The sequence below is a fragment of the Dipodomys ordii genome, unplaced genomic scaffold (assembly GCF_000151885.1).
Source record: "Dipodomys ordii isolate 6190 unplaced genomic scaffold, Dord_2.0 Scaffold3, whole genome shotgun sequence".
Lineage (NCBI taxonomy): Eukaryota > Metazoa > Chordata > Mammalia > Rodentia > Heteromyidae > Dipodomys > Dipodomys ordii.
The window spans coordinates 11025424-11031567 of record NW_012267219.1 but is presented as its reverse complement, the minus strand read 5'-3'; positions in this window follow the sequence as shown (position 1 = coordinate 11031567).

Here is a 6144-nt window from a genome sequence, read left to right as displayed (position 1 = left end):
CGACAAAAAAAAAAAAAGAATCTCATAGTTCCATCTCTGTCACGGGCTCTCTTCTGGATCATTTCACTGGGCCATTGTGAGGTATGCTGGGAGTTAAAAGGCCAGAACCCCAGGCTACACCACAGGAACAGTAGACCTGACTGGAGTTCATGCTCCAGGGATTCATCATGGACATCTCATTCCCTCTTTGTAATTTGTTCTTCAGGATCCTTTTATTCTCTGGTATTCTAATCTCTCCCAGTCACCAAGCTTTCCTTTAACATTCACAGTATTGTGTTTCTAATTTATCATTTTACCATTCTCTTTTGGGCTTCCTTGTTTTTGTTTGAGATGCTTCTTGTCTTTCTTCTCTCTGGCACTTCTCACTCCCACAGCATCCCAGGCCTCATCTCTGTGGAGATGAATCCTTACCTTCTATGTGTATCAATCTCCTCGGAGAAAACATGGAACCAAAGGAAGTTGTGCTTCTTCCTTCCATTATACATCTACATGATTCAGAGCCCTGGCTTCAAGGTTAAAAGAGCATCTAAACCTGGTCCTATATCACCTAATAAAAAGTCATATCTGCAACTGCTAGACCCTCAAGTGGAACGAATTCAAATCTAATTCCTTCTGCCCTTTCCACAGCACAATCAACTACATAGGCAACAACAAACATTTTCTGATGCTCTGTGCTATGGATAAAAATAACCAAAAACATTCTTGTTTTGTTTGATGGAACTATCTCACGCAGGTGCTCCATCCCTTTACATGCTTTTTTTTTTAAATTAGTAAGTTTTTTGTGTGTGAAAATACCGTACAGAGGGGTTACAATTACATGAGTAAGGTAATGAGTACATTTCTTATCAAGCATTGATTGTTGCTTCCTCCTTTGTTTCCCCTGCCCATCCCTGCCCTCCCATCTCCCCCCATCCTGCCCCCCTTTACATGCTTTTTGTTGTTGTTTTTTTCTTTAGTTCTATGAACCTTCATTTTTAGGACAGACTTTTCCACTTTATATGAAAGAACCGATGCAAAGATAAGCCAGATGCTGACGGCTCATGCCATAATCCTAGCTACCGGGGAGGCTCAAGCAGGAAGATGAAAGTTCCAGGCTAGAAAAGTCCAGGAGAATCCATCTGGATGGAGGAAAGCTAAACACAGTAATGCAGACCTGTCATCCCATCAATAATGGGATAGAACTAAATAGAACTAATGGCACCCTGGAAGAAAGCAAGAACCTATCTCAAAAATGGGGAAAAAAATAATAATAAAGCCAGGTGCTGGTGGCTCAAGCCTGCGATCCTAGCTACTCAGGAGATCTGAGGATCATGGTTCAAAGCCAGCCAGGAAAAAAAGTCCCTGTGAGAGTCCTATCTCCAATTAACCATTCAAAAACAAAGAGGTGATGTGGCTAAAGTGGTAGATCAGTAGCCTTAGCACAAACAGGCTCAGGGAAAGCCCCAGGCCCTTAGTTCAAGTCCCACAACAATAACAACAACAACAACAAACTAGAGCTGAGGGGCTGGGAGCAGGTGGCTCATGCCTGTAATCCTAGCTACTCAGGAGGCTGAAGTCTGAGGATCAAGGTTCAAAGCCAGCCCACAGAGGAAAAGCCTATGAGACTCTTACCTCTAATTAACCACCAGAAAACCAGAAGTAGAGCTATGGGTCAAAGTGGTAGAGTGCTAACCTTGAACAAAAGAGCTCAGGGACAGTGCCTAGGCCCTGAATTCAAGCCCCACAACCAACAGACAAAGAAAAAATGGAGCTGTAGGTATGGCTCAGTGGTAGAGCACCTGCCTAGCAAGTGAAAAGAGCAGAGTTCAAATCTTCGTAACCTCCTACCCCTCTCCCCCAAAAAACACCAACAGAGTAGCAAGATGGTTCTCTTACTGCAAATCTTACAAAACTCAGAAGAAGGAACGCAAGCCATGGGAAAGGCTTGAGAGACTGGACCCCAACATTGTCCTCTCCCTTCAACACTTCCACATGTACAGCATACAAATATATATAGATATAGATATATAAAGCAATTATCCCCAAAATGAGGACCTGAATACATTTGCTCAAATATTCAGTTGACTCAGACCAAAAATCATTTTTCTTTTACTTGTTTTGTTTCTGAAATAGTTCATATATTGGGCCTAAACCTTCCTTTTGTCCTAAGTAGATTGGATTAGGTGATTACCATCTTCTTTGAGCTTCTACTTTTGCCTAACAGAGGCAGCTAAGAGAATCCTATATCCTGAAAACTAAAAGAACATTTTTTTTTTATTATTTGGGTCCAGTCATGGGGCCTGAACTCTGGGCCTGGGCGCTGCCCCTCAGCTCTTCAGCTCAAGGCTAGTGCTCTACCACTTGAGCCACAGTGCCACTTCCAGCTTTCTTTTTGCTTATGTGGTACTGAGGAATCGAACCCAGGGCCTCATGCATGCAAGGCAAGTGCTCTACCACTGAGCCACCTTCCCAGCCCTAAAAGAACATTTCTAAACTGGATTTTGTAAGAAATGCTGGTGTGTCCCAGGTTCTTTGTCTACACCAGTGGTTTCCAACCAGATGTGATTCTGCATCCAGAACACATTTGGCAATTTCTGGTGACATTTCCAATGTGTTACTGGGCAAAGACCAGGATTACTGCCAACACCTTGCAGTGTACAGAATAGACACCTCAACTGTCTGGCCCAAAATACCAGATTTAGGGTAAAGGTCAAAAATTAGATACTCATCAGAGAAGTTATTCATGACAGATGAGCTAGAGAGATATTGAACTTGAGAATAGATAGATGAGGAAACGGCCAAGCACTACCCTGTGCACAAGCTGCAAAATCATCACCATTTCTCCCTGGCTGCTGGAGGATCTGATACCTAAAATCCAGAAAGAACTGGAGGTTGAACTCAAGGCCTTGCACTTGAAAGGAAGGTACTATACCATTTGAGCCACTCCTTCAGTCCTGTTCACTCTTAATGTTACCAGAATGAGTAATGCCACTGCTGCCATGGCTGTAATTCTCTGAGATCATGGTTTACATAAAGAGTGACAGTAATATATTCTATCAAATATTTAAGAATCTTCAGCCTAGAGCTCAAGAGCGCAGGGACAGTGCCCAAGCCCAAAGTTCAAGCCCCACGACCGACAAAAAAAAAAAAATCTGTACCAATAAACTGCTAGACAACTGGCCCAGCTTCAGCTTTGACACAAACAAGCTGTATCTTCCAGGCAGATCATTTGACACTTCGTTTTTTATATGCTTAGAAAATTGTTCCCATGGATAGGATCAGTCTACCTACCTCCCATTGATCAGACACAGATTCTTCAAACTTCCTAGAGACTGACACCAAGGAGCTGGTGAGATTCTGGCCAATGTAGCGGTTGGTCGTGTGTGTGTGTGTGTGTGTCTGTGTCTGTGTGTGTGTGTATGGGTGTGTCTGTGTCTGTGTGTGTGTGTGTGTGTGTGTTGATACTGGAGCTTAAACTCAGGGTTTCGTGTTCCCACTTAGCTTTTTCACTTACAGCTGGAGCTCTACCACTTGAGCCACACCTCTGCTTCTGGCTTTTTTCTAGCTGATTGGAAGTAAAGGTCTCCCAGATTTGTCCCAAGCTGGCTTCAAACCATGATTCTCAAATCTCAGCCTCCTTACAGCAGCTGGGCTTTATTTTCTAGTCAGTGCTTAGTGAAGGGCATTCAAAGCCCAAGTGTCCAGGAAGTCCCACCTCCCAAACTCTGTGACAGATCTGTCCAGGAAGTCCCACCTCCCAAACCCTGTGACAGATCTGTCCAGGAAGTCTCACCTCCCAACCCCGGTGACAGACTTGTCCCTTTCTTCTGCAGGTTGATGTTGAAATAACACAAAACCTAAAATCCACTCATATTTGCTAGTATGTTGGATTATTTCCATTTACCCACAGTCCTGTTCCCCTCCCAACTCCTCTAGTTTGCTTAGTGTGACTTCCTTTGTATACATTTTTTTATTTTTATTTTTTGAGATAAGGTGTCACTAATAGCTCAGGCTGACCTCAAATTTACCATCCTTCCTCAACTACCAGAAGGCTGGAGTTACAAGCATATGTCACCATACCGAGCTTGTTTGTGCACATTCTTCCAGAAGTGTGTACATATGCAAGTATGATTTTTTGCTTTTCAGTGGTTTGGAGCTAGAGTCTTGAGTTTGCTAGACAGGCACTCTACCACTGAGCCAGAGCTCCAGTCCTGGGTTTATTTTTGAGATAGAATCTTTCAATATAGCCCAAGCTGGCCTTGAACCCACAATCCTCCTGCATCTGCCTCCCAAATACAGGCATTATAGGCATGTGCCACAAAACCCAGCTTTGTGAAGGTATCTTTTAACTCACCTAAATGTTTTAATGTTATAGGTTTTGCCTGTTTCTTTGTTTTCCATTCAGTGCTATGTTTTAATATCCTCCCAAATTCCCTTGTGTCTCTCTACCCACTGCTCTTAACTGCTAGATATTCAGATGTCTTATATCTAGTGTATGCACTTTACCAACAGCCTCTCCACCCTCCCCAGTAAGTGTTCTTCTACCAGGCTCTTTTGGGACTTTTAAGAGAGATTTGGGGCACATGTAGACTTGAATGAAGATTGGCCTTCCCCCAGGTCACTATTGTCTCTTCTACTCTTTTCCCCACTCTGTTTGTCATCACCTCCATTTCTAATTTTTCCAAATTCAACGAGTGTAAAGCAACATCTGCTTGTTGTTCAGATAGCATCTTTGTGATTACTAGGGCCGTTGGATTTGTCTTCATAGGCTCCTTAATTCTTTGGGGAATGCGCCTCTGAACATCTCATCCTGCCTTCATCTTACCACAACAAAGCTTTCTAAAATTCTTTGCCCACTGATCTAATGTGGTCTCTCTATTTTTCATATAGACTTTCAGCAACCCTTTCGGTTGTCTTGAATGCCAGTAAACCCTGGGAGTGTGGAGATGACAGTGGTCTTTTCCAAACCTTTCCATGTCTGATTAAGAGTCTGTGGTGTCATTTGTTGGACAGACTGAACCCCTTTGTTTTTAATAATCAATTCATTGTTCCATGTTTTTGATGTCTTTGGGAAAGAAAAACCTACTCTATCCCCATGTTGCCAACATGTTTGCCCTATTAGGTTTGCGATATTAAGTAAGAATCCAGTTTATTTTCCTCCAAAGAGTAAGCCTGCCTCTCTCCAACACCTTCTACTCAACTCCTCCCAGTTTACACATGCATGTATTTCCTGCAAGTCAGACACACTGGTATAAAACCAAATCACCTCGGAGAAGAAACCCACAGAGTTGTTGAACATGAAAAAGAAAGGTGAGCTGTGATTTCATAAGGCTCTGGCTTTCCACTAAATAAAAACCACCTCCCAAATACACCCATCCTGCTATCTGCTCACTACTACCTTATATCCTTGGTTGTGGGGGGTGGGGAGGGTGTATGTAACATTTCCATAACCATCGGCACAAACACTCACTAAAATATGCTATCTCTTTTATCTGACTGAAGGACAGCGGGCTGCAAGAATAAAGCCCGATGCCTCAGGAGCTGCTGCTGAATAAAAACAGATAGTGTTCCCCAGAGAATTCAGGATCTTTCACCACTCAAAAAGCGGCATCTGATCCAGGGATGTGAAGTATGATAATCTAGCTGCATTAGGCCAGATTAGCAAAGGTGGGCGTGTTCACCCAAGCAGCCAGCGTTGCTGGTTCTGCTGGCTGAGTTCTTGTTGTCTGAGGTCAGTCCTGTAAGCAGGCTTTCTTCATAGCCCCTCCTTACAATCTTGTCACCGACCAGGCTCAGAGACCAGTGAATATTGTTTTTTTACTGCCACCCTTGCCTGGGGCTTAGAAGGCAGCTGCCATGCTGGGGAGGGCTGCGGGTGCAGCCCTCCACTCACACTACCTCCATTGCCCTGGGGAACAGAGGGGCCTGCCTCCTTGATCCCAATGATCCACTCTTTATTCATCCACATAAGTCACTGGACCTTCACACTTCAAAGAGAAAGCACTTAGGCAGATTAGAAAGCATGTTCAAAGACTCCGTCCTTTTGTCCCACGATTTTAAAAATGGATTTCAATTCCTTTTGTAAATAATGCGCCACTGGAGATGAGAGATTCGTTCACCTGTCTTTAACTTAATTTGGGTCCTCCAGCCCGTGTTCCAAGCTGA